Genomic DNA, 14,899 nt, shown 5'->3' on the forward strand with positions numbered 1-14,899 from the left:
GTTTTTTCTCCAAGGTTTTTATTTTCCAAGGTTTCCTTTATCTCCCCCTCACTTTTTCCTACCAGCCACCAACTTCTGCTGTGAGTATTACTGGCATGTCCTTTTTAGTTTCATGTGTATATATCCTTGTCTTTTATGCATATCGTTTAAGCTTTGTAATCCCCTGATCCAGAACTCTTAGTGTGAATCACGGCACCCCTGCTCACCTTGTGACTTAAATGACTGATCAGCCCTGCCTACCGGCTTCTCCCATATAAGCCCACACTAAGATTTGCTGGATTGGCCTGACAAAGAAGTGAGCATGCTCCGAACGCACGCCATCTTGGTTACCCGGTCCATGTGGTGACATCATCCCTGCGAGCCTCCCTGCACCCCTTTGCTATTCCCTGAACCCTGGACACCACCGGAGCGGCAGGAAAACAACCAGATCGCAGCCAAAGGACCTGATGCTCCCACTGTACCTCCATCACTTGCATGCCTACCTGTTGCCTACCTATGTGAGTGAAATTTTACCATTAAATCTGCCTGATTTTAACCATCTAAACTTAGAGTGGTGCTTCTGCCTTTCTTCTCTACCTTCATTAGGAGCATCTACAAGCTCTTACAGCCAGCTGCCTTCTCTGACAAGTCTACACTACTACAAGCCCCTCACTACAGATGGACCTGGACACCACCTCCACATGGACCTTCTACTAACCCCCATTGCTGATGGTCCATCGCCAAACGCAAACGTGGGTAGATGTGTTTTAGCGATCCCTCCCCCCACTCACCACTGATATCAGCTTAACCACTTGCCCTCTGGAAGATTTAACTCCTTTCCTGACCACGCCATTTTTTGCTATTCAGCACTGCACTATTTCAAGTAGTAACTGCGCGGTCATGCAATGCTATACCCTAACAAATGTTATGTACTTTTTGCACACAAATAGAGTTTTCTTTTGGTGGTATTTGATCACCACTGGGTTTTTTATTTTTTGTGATATAAACAAAAAAATACTGAAGGAAAAAAAAAAAAAAAAAAAGATAATTTCTACTTTTGGTTATAACAAATATCCAAACTCAAAGTTAGTCATAAATTTAGGGCAAAATATATTCTGCTATATGTCTTTGGTATAAAAAAATCCCAATACGTGTTTATTAATTAGTCTGTGTGAAAGTTATAGCATCTACAAATGGTGGTATATGTATACCAGAATTTACACAGCTTTTACTTTCTGACAGCCTATCACATTTCTTAAGGAGCTAAAATGCCAGGGCAGTACAAAAACTCCCCAAATGACCACTTTTTGGAAAGTAGACACCCCAAGGAATTTGCTGAGAGGCATGTTGAGTCCATTTGTGCCACAAATTTTTGGAAAATGACAACATTTTTTTTGTCACTTTAAGTTGTCATATAAATTATATATTGCTCACGTATGCCATGGCTATATGTGGAATAACACATTCTACTACTTCTCCCGATTATGGGGATACCACATGTAAGATAATTTTTGGCAGCCTATCCACATACAGGTCCCCAAAATCTAATGACCACCTTCAGGCTTTCAACGGGGATATTTTCTCATGTAACTTCCTCACTACCTATCACAGTTTCAGAGGCCCTAAAATGCCAAGATATTATAAACACCCCCCCCCCAAATTACCCCTTTTTGGAAAGTGGACACCCCAAGGAATTTGATAAGAGGCATGTTGAGTATTTTTTAAATAAAATTTTGGGTTTTGAAAAAGAAAAATACATTTTTGTTTTCTTTTTTCATTTTCCAAAAACTTGTGGCAACAATTGAGATCTGCAAAATACTCACCATGCCCAGGTTATTTGGGGGGAGGGGTTCTTTTAACCTGACATTTCAGGGCCAACATTAGAAGCTTATGCCACACATCACCCATTCTTCTAACCTCTTGAAGACAAAGCTTTTTCTGACACTTTTTGTTTACATGCAAAAACATTTTTTTTGCTGGAAAATTACTTTCAACCCCCAAACCTTATATATTTTTTAAAGCAAGGGCCTTAGAGAATAAAATGGTGGGTGTTGCAATTTTGTGTGTCACACAGTATTTGCTCAGTGATTTTTCAAATAATTTTTGGGAAAAAATACCTTTTTTTTTATTCCTAATGCACAAAAACACAATATATTGCCCAACTGTTTGATAAAATATGAAAGATGTTACACCGAGTAAATAGATACCAAACATGACATGCTTCAAAATTCCTCATGCCTGTGCAACAGTGACAAACTACGTAGCTTTTTAATATCGATAGGGGACGCTTTCACTCTCTTTCAGTCCAGGCCAATTTTCAGCACTGTCACACTTTGAGTGACAATTGCGTGGCCATGCAACACTGTATGCAACACTGTACCCAAATTAAATTGTTAGCTTTTTTTGAGTCAGATAAAACTTTCTTTTGATGGTATTTATTCCCCACTGGGATTTTTATTTTTTTGCTATATAAATTAAAAAAGACCAAAAATTTTAGAAAAAAAGTGTTTTTCTTATAAAACCTTGCAAATTAATAATCATTCTTCATAAATCTTGGCCCAAATGTATTCAGCTATCTTTTTTGGTAGAAAAAAATAACCCAAATCAGTTTATAAAAAAATAATTGTAATTTTTCAAAACAAATTATATCATCATAGTGACACTGTAATACTTGTGGGGGGTGATAAAGATTTGTATTTAATAATTTTTTTTACACTGATTGCTTTTACACCCATAAAGGCTGTAAAACCAATAATTTCTCATTCTCTCTGGCTGCATTCCTGAAGCCATTGTAAAGTATTGTGAGAGCTATAATTGGTCACAGCCTATCACATGATACAAGGCTGTTGTGAATGGCCATGTACCATGTGACCTCTGTGATCATTCACAGAATTCACAAGTAGTAGACAATGTTGTCAGGAAGTGACATCTTGTTTACTACTGTTCATGTGATTACTGATTGGCCAATCACTGATCACATGAATCGGTACCTCACACAGCGGTTCCATACAGTGATCTATGTTTCGTACAGCGATCCACCGGGAACAGTTTGCACAGATCACGATGCTGTACACACAGACAATCGATGCGGGGGGACGTTTAGAAACATCCTCCTGCATTGGCAATGCTCCAGTCCAGCCATTTATGAAGAGGTTAAAAGCCTTTACAGGTCACCACTTTATATTTATACAGGAGGTCTAGTGCTAGAATTACTGCTCTTGATCTGACGTTTGTGGTGATAATTCATGCACAAGCATGGTGCAATCTCTGTTTACATACTGATATGGGACCATTGCTTGCGGTCGCCTTTGCGCACGGGTGATTTTTTTTTTAATTTTTATTTAAAATTTTTTATAATTTTACACTGTCTTTTTCTTTTTTTTTTTATTATCACTTTTATTGTTATCACAGGGAATGTAAATATCTCCTGTGATAGCAATAGGCAATGACTGGTACTCTTTTCTGAGAAATCTGGGATCTATTAGACTCTAGATCTCTCTTCTGCCCTTAAAGTATCTGATCACACCAAGATCAGTGTGATCAGATGCTTTCTCAATTTAAAAATGGCGCTGTTAACCTCCCTAGCGGTATGATTCCTTCCGATTTTTTGTGCTGAAAGCGGTACCATTTTTTCGCATGGAAATAGTTTTTTATTGTAGGCTGTAATTTTTAGGAAAATTTCCCCACAAATCATTATCACTCAATTCTGTAAGTGGTTCTGATTTACTATCGCTGTTCTCTAGCCGGTCTAAAACCGCTTTTGACGTAAAGGGACGCTTTTTGGACGCCATGGACTTTTCTAAGTTTCCAGGCAGAAAGAACAGACAAAATGCCGGCAGGGCACAGGAAAAGGACTAGGGACAATATGTATGTGAAATGGGATGAAACAGCAATGTTTTACTATTTAAAATTGAAAAAAAAAACAAAACATTTTTTAAATTTTTTAAATTTCCCGCCGCCGGCGGCGCCCGTACGTCCCGACGTCACGGGGACCGGTACACAGAAGCCGGATGCCGGCATCGGCCGGAGGAGATGGTCGGGGACGCTGCAGGGGACACATCGTGGGAACGAAGGACAAGGTAAGTGCTGCAGGGACCCCCAGAGCAGCGCCGCATGGTAAGCCCGAGTGTAGCTCGGGGTTACCGCTTGTGGTATAGAAATTTTACCCCGAGCTACACTCGGGAAAACCGCCAGGGAGGTTAATATCCAGCGAAACAATATGATTACGGCAAAATGGAGAAATGATGAAATGCTCGTAGCTTCCGGTTACTTAGACCATAGAGATGATTGGCGCCGTTCTGGTCTCCAATCAGCTCTATGGTCAGCTGGCGGAACTCCCGGCTGCATTCTCGGATTCCCCTGTGGGACAGGAGAGCCCAAGAAAACTGAAAAGGCAGCAGGGGACATCCCTTCCCACTGCTTCTAAAAATGATATAGCATCTAATTAGCTGCCAAGATTGCTTTAAATGAACGCTGACCACCAGCTGAAAAAACAATACCAGGATGATTCCTGTCGCTGCAGGCATCATCCCGCTATAACCACTCAAAGTCTAGCAATGTATCAGAATGTTGCTGGTCCTTGTTGGGCATACTGTCTATGTAACAGCAGAGAAAATGGTCATATGATGAGTCAGCTCTGTGGACCAATATGACTGCAGTTTTCTTTTTTTTTTTTTTATAATACCCATGTTGAGGGTTAGGCCTCAAAAAGTTTTAAATTCAGAAACCATGATAGATTTCCATGCAAATTGTCTGGCAAGAGCTGAGTTTGGGTGGGTGTCAATGAATTGTGCATATAAATTGCTTTGGCCCACAATCAATTGATACAAATCTTCCATGAAAAACAGCGGAGGGGCTAAACGCTAGTGCTGGCAGCGAACAGGGCTGATCCTGCTAACACTGTGTTTTTGGGGACACTATACAAAGCAGGCACTAGTATGGTTCTTTTCATGATCAATATATTGATCTGTACAAACACTGTACTAGTAATGGCGGTGTTCAGCAACCTATAGCGTGAGCGCTAGCTATAGCTGACCCAAGCTGGGAGGGGAGCTTACATACCCTGATGTTATCTGATGTCGCTAGTGGCAGTAATACAGCGATCAGTGAAAAATTCTATATACTAGCACTATGCTACTTACACAGGCTGGGTGACAGGGGTGATCAAAGGGTTAATAGGAGTGATCAAAGGGTTAAACGTGCTAATCTAACATATGCGTGTAAAATGTAGTGCTTTTACTCACAGTGCGGTGCTCTCTCTTCTCTCCGTGGACCTATGGGGGGGCAGAGGGGGGGGGGGCACAGGCGCATTCACAACCCAAAACAGAAAGCAGTGTAAGGTTACACCGCTTGCCCAGAGCCACTGCTCACCCACACAATGCGGGCAGACAGTTGGCAAGTAGTTAAAAAAATGAAAAAAGAAACCCTTAAAAAATTCTTAATACAGTAATTTTATTTTATTTGTTAATTTTTTTTTAAATTATTTAAAAAAAAAATACTTTTATCAGAGTAGTACAATGTTACCATAGTGACACAGTACTACTCTGGGGGGGGGGATCAGGGATTTTTTTTTACACTTTGCTTTGCAGAAGCAATAAAGAATATTCCTCCTGCAAGGCAAAGGTTGCTTTGAACTGTCATGAATGAGTTAAGTTCATGACGGTTTAAAATAATAGTGATCTGTGATTGGCTAGAGCTGGTTACATGGTACACGTTGCTGTCATTTTCCCCATGTATCACGTGAGAGCTGTGGGCAAATCACAGCTCACCAAAAAGGGAAGCAGAGCTGTTATGAATCAGATTGATTCATAACAGCTTTGCTAACATTGTGATCATATGATCACTATCCCTCGGTTCCATTCACCGGGATGTTCATTCTGTTGTGTTCGGTGGACACAACGGTCACCGGCGGCTGTGTCAGCACAGCCAGAGCGATGTACCTGTATGTATGGGCGGTTGGCAAGCGATTAAAGCTCTTTTGTCTGTACTTCTCCTGTGGATCACAGGAGTGCAGGAGAGCCTGAGCCAGCTGCTCCTTCCCCTCCAGTGAGCGCGTGGGGGGGGGGGGGGGCAGAGTAGACAGTGGTGACTGACAGTCATCGCTCTCTGTTCAGAGTGGCTGTGAGAAATCAGTGATTACAGAGTTCTCACCTTTGCAGCTAGCAGGGGACTGGGGACTACCACTTACATAGGCAAGTGTGATTTTAAAAAAATAATAATTCCCACACTTCTCTTTTAAACAGAGCTTTTTTTTCAGTGGGAACGTGGGGGAACGCAGTTCCGGCACCTCCAGCACTGAATGTATGTAATGGCAAAGTGTGCTGGGGTGTGCTGATGGATTTATTGATGCTGGCTGCTGGGGGATATTTTGTTGCTGGGGGGGGGGGGTTTGTTGCCGAGGGGTCATTTGTTGCTGGGAGGGATCTACTGTTGAGGGAGGAGTCTATTGTTGCTGGCTGCTGGGACATCTATTGTTGCTGGGGTGGAGCTATTGTTGCTCGGGGGTATCTTTGCTGGGGGATCTATTGTTTCTGTGAGATAGGGGGTATTTTGTTGCTAGGCCTATTGTTCCTGGGGGATCTATTGTTGCTGGCTGCTGGGGATCTAATTCATGACTTTATTGTTATCATTTACACATTTCCTACAAATTTCTTAGCACCTCAAAATGATACTTGGTTCTGTATTCTTTAAACAGTACTGGGAGGTGGGTAGAGTGAGAAACCAAGGGATGGTGCTCAGAGGTGGGGAGGGGGGGGGGGCAAGGGGTGACTTGGAAGGGGGAATACCTGCACCTATTCTCTAAGAATATGTAAACCCAACATTTCATATCCCTGATATGTGTCTGCTTTATCATGTACTTGTATGAAAAAGTATCCTGTTCTTTGTATTGTTTCCTTTGTGTGAAATCCTGGTGTTCCTGCCAGCCCCCCTGCTTTCCTATTAAAATCTGACCACACTAGGCACAAGAACACATTGTAGTCAGTTCTCTAGCTGTACTGGGAATTCAGTCTGCGCTCCTCCAATGATAAGACACACCCTCCCCCCCTGCATAGCCATTCACTGGGAAGACCACTGTACTGCTGTTTCTCCATCCTCACCTCTGTATGCAGCTGAGAATAGAGGGTATGTGATCACTTATAAAAAAGGGGGGGAAAGGTATTTATAATTTTTTTAATATGTATACAAAATTGTTCTGCCTTTCATTTCTTTTTTAAACTGAATTGGTTGTTTTACAAGGTGAGGGTTTACATATACTTTAAACTGTAATGAGATCACAAGGAGTACAATAGCAGCTAAATAAATTTAGTACAAATCCCTCTGGAAACTATGCCACCATCAGACCCCTGGAGTGACCCGGCTAAGTTCAAGTATGCCCGTCTGTGGAGATGAATGTAGAGTGGTGAGTAGTCTCATAGAAGAAGAGAAAGAAACAAAAAAGAAACATTAGTTTTACTGGCTTTGTTGGGGTCCTTATTGTGGCGCACAACTGGTGGAGCTCAGTAGTTCTTGCCTTCTTAAAGTCAGAAAGACAACTTTAGCAAAGGTAATTGGAGAGGTTTAACTCACAGAAGAACTCAAACGGGTAGAAGGCTACAAGGAGTTCAGGAAGGTGAAGGGTGTTGTCAAAAGGTGATCCTGAGTCAATAGTGTAGTTCTGGATAATTAAGGCAGAACCAGGGGCGGACTGACCATTTGGAAACTCGGGCACTGCCCGAGGTCAGTAGGGGGCCCCATGAGATGCCCCTGATACCTTTTTCATAGGCTTTTTTGAGTTTGGGCAAGGACACAGGGGCCCCATGATCCCCTATTGCCCGGGGGGCCCCATGAGTTGTCAGTCCGCCCCTGGGCAGAACCCTTAAGGATGGACTGAATGGGCTGGATGACTCCTAGTAGTAGGATAAGGCAGTAATGGACTTAGATTTCATTGTCTGCTGTACAGTAGTGCATAGAATGGGTTGACAACCCTCTCACAAACTCCTGAGCATCGCCTAGGAGATTGATGTGTTAACTTCGGCAAACCCGCTCTGTGTGTCTGGAAAAATTGAGAGTGGACTGGTGAACTCACTCTCTATATCTTGAAAGGCTGAATGTGGACTGGGAACCTGCTCTTTGTCTCTGGAAAGACAGAGTGTATACTGGCAAACCTGCTAGGTGCTGCTGAGATGCTGGATATAGGCCACGCTGGCAGACAGGTGCTAGTGGATCCAGTACGTCACCCCATACACCTGATTCCTTCGCCGGTCTGGCTCCAAGTATCTTACCTCCCCTGGGCAGTTTGCAAGGGCTCTCCCTTCTCCTCCTACCCATCCACTCAGACCCTTGGGAACTGTAATTGCTTCTCAATGGAAAGAGATTCCACCTATGTATGATGGAACAACACATCCCATCTGCCTCTTTCCAACAGTATCTACCCTTGGTACCCAGTACCGGCCAGTCAAAGGAGAACATTAAAAGTCAATGGGTGCGCAGTAGGCTGATATGCTGAACTTGTTGTCCCTCAACAGTTTGGTGCAGTTCATTTAAAGGTTCTTTACAGAGCAAGCACCTGGCTACACAGGCAAAAAAAAGGGCAACCTTGACTATACATGGGCTACAGACAGGCAATCTTGACATTACATGGGATTCAATAGGCAACTGTTACAATACAAGGGCAAACAAAAGCTATTGTTACAATATGCTGGCAATAGGCAATTGTGACAATATATGGGCAACATTTGGGTGAATAGAACAATACATAGACAACAAAGAGGTCATCTGTGCGGTGCAACAAATTGGAAATAGTAACAATAAGTGGGTAACAAAAAGACAATCATGACAATTTAAAATAAAAAATGTTTTAAAGTAAAGAATGATTCATGTAATTTTCTGCATGAAAATCATTATCTCTAAGTGTACATCTCTTCATGCACAGTACATGCAGTGGAGTATTTAGGTTTTATGCTGGCCTAGGCAACAGAAAAATCTGCTGCCCCCCCCCCGCAGAGAGTGCCTAACACCAACCAACACCCCCACCCCTCTCCACCCACCCAAAAGAGAGCCTTCAACTACCACCACCTACCATACACCAGCCATCCCATCCCATCCCCAGAGAGAGAGAGAAAGACACTCACCTTCACAGCTCCAGACATCCCCTAGAATGAGAGTCAGGCTCTGCATACATCGTGAAGCAGCCCGCAGCCTATCTCGGATCCCACCTAGTTCCCATGCCGCGTGTGTCCCTTCTTCCGTCTTTTTCCAGGGGGTGGTGCTGCCCCCCTGAAAAATTACGCCCCTAGGCAAATGCCTTGTTTGCCTTGTGGTAAATACACCTCTGTGTACATGGGGCAGCTGTTTTGATCATATAATATGATTAAAAATAACAGGGCAAAGCAACATGTTCACTTTATTGCTGGCCCCAATCTGTCTATACTTACCCTCTTTCCTGTAATGCTCAGGGTAAGCTCCAAGTTGAAATAATCATAATATACTCCTGTGTCCATGTGGCAGCCAAATCACCAGTGTCCCCATGTGGGAGAAAGATGTAAATCACATACACTCCCAAACCTTGAACTATCAGGTATGTTCCCTGGGTAAAGGGTGTGTTAGGGTATGAAGAAAAGACAAATATAAGCATCTGTAGGGGCTAGCGATAGTAAATCTGTTGCTTTGCCCGGATTGTGTAGAGCATAAGTGGGCTTTAATTTGTGGCTTTTAATTTTTTCTCAAAATAATGTTATCTGGTATACTGACTGCCCTATTGATTCAGGCAAAGTATACATTTTAAAGATAGGTCAACTTTATTTGATCCTGTCCCAAGTACATAGTATTCTGCCAGGGACATGCTGTATATGAGGAGTTCTCTGGGACATGGTGTATACATGGAACACTCTGACATAGTGACACATGATGTGTTTGGATATACTTGAAATAACACTTGTCACAAACCTGGTCAATTCAAACTCAGTATCCAGAATCTAGACAGATCCTCTAGATCTGGCTGTGTTGACTCTCGTAGTTTGCTCTTTTTAGAGTTTTTTTTTTCTTTGTTAGGCTTTTTGTAGTGCTCCCTGCTCTTTTCTGTAACATGTTCTAGTCTATATATATCTGCCTTCTTCACCCCTAGGACATATATAAAGTTTACCTGTGCCTATTTAAGTACACTGTACCCAACGATCATCATTGGTGCATCTTCTGAGTTTAGTCTGTGTCAGGTTGCCCAACAAAACATTGAAAGGTAGGTTGCTCTGCATTCACAATCCCCAATAGGACTGTGAACAACAGGATTGTTTTTTAATGTCTGTAGGCATCTTTTAATCTGTGTTTGTGCTTTACCCTTATGATCTTCACAATTGGTACTCCTCCTGACCTTGTCACAAGCAATATAGTTCTGAGGAGATGTCCAACAGCCAAATTGATCTGCACCACCAGTGGTTCTAGTAAAGACCTGGTACATCCAGAGCCCTCACCTTGGTGAAAGTTTTACACCATCTGTTGGTGGCACAGAATATGTCTGCTTGTCTGATCTTATACATGCCCTCCAGTCTTAGCTTGTGTACACCACTCTATAATCTATATACTAAGAATGAAAAAATATGAGTTTTCATTTACCCCAAATTTCCCTGAAAATTGGGAGATAGTGACAACATTTCACCATTTTGGAACAATGTATCTGAGTCAATAGGTAAAAAAAAATTAATGCAGCGTTTGGAGGCTTTTCATGGTGCAATGGACTTTAAATAGCCCAAAAAAGATTTCTCCTGCGCTCCGGGAACCAGGCCGGTGGTGAGTAGATGGAATTAAAACCTCCAGAGAAGCAACCACCGGAGTATCCAAGGTCGTGCAGCTCCAAACCAAGGCTGGGGAAGCCCGAACAAACTGCGAAGTGAAACAACAAGAAGCGCACCAACCTTGTGCATTACCTCAGTAACAAAAATTTATTAAATGAAGGAAAGGTACTCACAAACAGCGAATAAAAACAGGCATGTAAGTCCACCAAGGGACTTCAAAGGTAAGAGGCCAGCGCGAATCCCATCATGGGTATAGGTACTCAGTCCAGCTGACGCGTTTCGAAGGTCATGCCTTCTTCCTCAGAGCTGACTGGACTGAGAGTGTATGCTCCCATTTATGCCCACAGACTAAAATAGGACCCTCCCAAATGGGTTGGGCTGTCCGGGGCCAGGGGGAGGGGCCCGGGTGTCAACAAAGTACAATAAATAATCAATGGTCATGCAGATGAATATAAGTCATAAAATTAAAATAAATAAATATAAAATGTATATAGATGGTAAATGATACATTATACCTTAGAAAGTGCAGCTTATAAATACAATAGTAGGAAAAATTTAAAATTGGTGTGTTATTAACATTAAACTGATCGTCGGATGCATACAATGTATATAAACTATATATACACATGCATAAAAGCTGTATACTATGTATATGGAAAATATATAAAATAATAAAATATATTAAATATACACACATCCATAGACACAGAGGAACCCGCACCATTGCATGAACCATACATTGTCTGTTAGTTCATACACGATGAGCAATTCAGCTAGAGAGTCTATTAGAAGTAGCAGAATTCATAAAACTAATAACATTAATAGAATTGAATTAATAGTAGTAATAGCATTCATTAGTGTAATGTTGTATATGAACACGTGTGTAGAAGGAAAAGTATAACATCCATTCGTATTACCAAGCCAGGGGATGTCTCATTGGAGGATTGGAGGGAGAGGATGGTATATTCCAAGTGTAGTTATTAGTCGGCAGCAGAGTGAGAGCTTGTGACCATAATGCAGAGGCAGACAGAATCCGCCTGTGGATCTCTGTATTTTTGACTATTCGGCAGCAGAGGGAGACTTTGTAAGCCTAATATGGCTGTAAACAGGAACAGGAACAACCTGTGGAACGCACGCCGCTGTGGAACGCACGCCGCTGTGGCGTGGTACCAGGTGCGCATGCGCGAACAAATCTGCGCCTGCGCACAACGAGCGGCATTCTCACGATCACAGCGGATGATGCGCGCGCATAAATGAGGCGGCGCTGCTCGATCTCCACAGGGTCCTAGATTCTCTGTCTCCCCACTGATTGGCTCCCCACTGAGATGTATGTTAAGGGGTTGTGGATGCATATCGAGAGTTGATGGTATTGATGCCAGGTCGTTAAGGCAATTGTTGATGTAATACCCAAACCCTATAGCTGAAGCCCATCGTCAGAACTCACCATATGAACCAATTATAAAAAACAATTATAAAAAACATCATTTTTTTAAAAGGAAATATGCGATATCGTAAATTAAATGGATGGTTGAGTAAAATTGATATGAATTATGAAATAATAATAAATATGACATAATAATAAATATGAAATAATAAATAAGAAATATGAAATAATAAATATACAATATGATATATGAATGTACACAGACGCACACACATATGCACGCCCATAGACAATCAACACCTACACACGAATGGATGTTATACGAATACGAATGGATTTTATACTTTTCCTTCTACACACGTGTTCATATACAACATTACACTAATGAATGCTATTACTACTATTAATTCAATTCTATTAATGTTATTAGTTTTATGAATTCTGCTACTTCTAATAGACTCTCTAGCTGAATTGCTCATCGTGTATGAACTAACAGACAATGTATGGTTCATGCAATGGTGCGGGTTCCTCTGTGTCTATGGATGTGTGTATATTTAATATACCGTATTTGCCGGCGTATAAGACGACTGGGCGTATAAGACGACCCCCCTACTTTTCCTGCTAAAATAAAGTGTTTGGGCTATACTCGCCGTATAAGACTACCCCTCTTCCAATGCACACCAGTGGGAGGAATAGTGCCCCATCATTGATGTCAGTGGGAGGAATAGTGCCCCATCATTGGTATCAGTGGAAGGAATAGTGTCCCATCATTGGTGTCAGTGGGAGGAATAGTGCCCCATCATTGGTATCAGTGGGAGGAATAGTGCCCCATCATTGGTATCAGTGGGAGGAATAGTGCCCCATCATTGATGTCAGTGGGAGGAATAGTGCCCCATCATTGGTATTAGTGGCAGGAATAGTGCCCCATCATTGGCATTAGTGGCAGGAATAGTGCCCCATCATTGGTATCAGTGGGAGGAATAGTGCCCCATCATTGGTATCAGTGGGAGGAATAGTGCCCCATCATTGGTATCAGTGGGGGGAATAGGTGCCCCATCATTGGTATCAGTGGCAGGAATGGTGCCCCATCATTGGTATCAGTGGCAGGAATAGTGCCCCATCATTGGTGTCAGTGGGAGGAATAGTGCCCCATCATTGATGTCAGTGGGAGGAATGGTGTCCCATCATTGGTGTCAGTGAGGGGTGGAATAGTGCCCCATCATTGGTGTCAGTGGGGGGTGGAATAGTGCCCCATCGTTGGTGTCAGTGGGGGGGGAATAGTGCCCCATTGTTGGTGTCAGTGGGGGGGAGGAATAGTGCCCCATCGTTGGTGTCAGTGGGAGGAATAGTGCCCCATCGTTGGTGTCAGTGGGAGGAATAGTGCCCCATCGTTGGTATCAGTGGGAGGAATAGTGCCCCATCATTGGTATCAGTGACACCAATGATGGGGCACTATTCCTCCCACTGAGACTTGCTGACCCTGTTCTCGTATGGTGCTGCTGCAGCCAGCATATGTGGTTGCAGCAGCACCTCTACACAGAACACTTACCTGCTGCTCCGGCACTCAATTTTCGCGGGGCCGCTCGGCTCCGCCCCCTCGCCGGTGATTGGCCGCCTGTGTGCCTTTCCTGAGCTACAGTTCTGGCGGCCAATCACCGGTGAGGAGGCGGAGCCGAGCAGCCGCACGAACATCCAGTGGCCGAACTGAAGGAGACGCCGCGCTTCCTGGACCGGATCGTCGTGGGACTGGATCCAGGTAAGAGACATCAGCCCCTGCAAACCCCTGTACTTAATGCCGCAGCCCCCCTAACATGTGTACCGGCGTATAAGACGACCCCCGACTTTTGAGAAGATTTTCAAGGGTCAAAAAGTCGTCTTATACGCCGGCAAATACGGTATTTTATTATTTTAATTATTTTATATATTTTCCATATACATAGTATACAGCTTTTATGCATGTGTATATATAGTTTATATACATTGTATGCATCCGACGATCAGTTTAATGTTAATAACACACCAATTTTAAATTTTTCCTACTATTGTATTTATAAGCTGCACTTTCTAAGGTATAATGTATCATTTACCATCTATATACATTTTATATTTATTTATTTTAATTTTATGACTTATATTCATCTGCATGACCATTGATTATTTATTGTACTTTGTTGACACCCGGGCCCCTCCCCCTGGCCCCGGACAGCCCAACCCATTTGGGAGGGTCCTATTTTAGTCTGTGGGCATAAATGGGAGCATACACTCTCAGTCCAGTCAGCTCTGAGGAAGAAGGCATGACCTTCGAAACGCGTCAGCTGGACTGAGTACCTATACCCATGATGGGATTCGCGCTGGCCTCTTACCTTTGAAGTCCCTTGGTGGACTTACATGCCTGTTTTTATTCGCTGTTTGTGAGTACCTTTCCTTCCTTTAATAAATTTTTGTTACTGAGGTAATGCACAAGGTTGGTGCGCTTCTTGTTGTTTCACTTCGCAGTTTGTTCGGGCTTCCCCAGCCTTGGTTTGGAGCTGCAAGACCTTGGATACTCCGGTGGTTGCTTCTCTGGAGGTTTTAATTCCATCTACTCACCACCGGCCTGGGTCCCGGAGCGCAGGAGAAATCTTTTTTGGTTTATTGTCTTGATTTTTGGGGCTTTTGCAGCCTGGACACAGTATTGCTACTCCTCATTTATGACAATTTCTTACATCACAAAAACCTTGAACAGTTGTTGGACTCACTAGACTATAATGGTTTTATCTATTGATGAAAG

At 42.8% G+C, this 14,899-nt stretch overlaps 1 long non-coding RNA gene across 1 annotated transcript; it reads left to right on the forward strand.

The window, feature by feature from the left end:
• Nucleotides 1-309: 309 nt before the first annotated feature.
• On the forward strand, nt 310-947 carry LOC149450034 (uncharacterized). Its single transcript, XR_016315316.1, has 2 exons — nt 310-497; nt 586-947. It is a non-coding gene; the product is annotated as an uncharacterized LOC149450034 (long non-coding RNA).
• Nucleotides 948-14,899: the final 13,952 nt, after the last annotated feature.

This window comes from Staurois parvus, unplaced genomic scaffold, assembly GCF_062004578.1.
Source record: "Staurois parvus isolate SC_StPar_1 unplaced genomic scaffold, SC_StPar_1.0 ptg000586l, whole genome shotgun sequence".
Lineage (NCBI taxonomy): Eukaryota > Metazoa > Chordata > Amphibia > Anura > Ranidae > Staurois > Staurois parvus.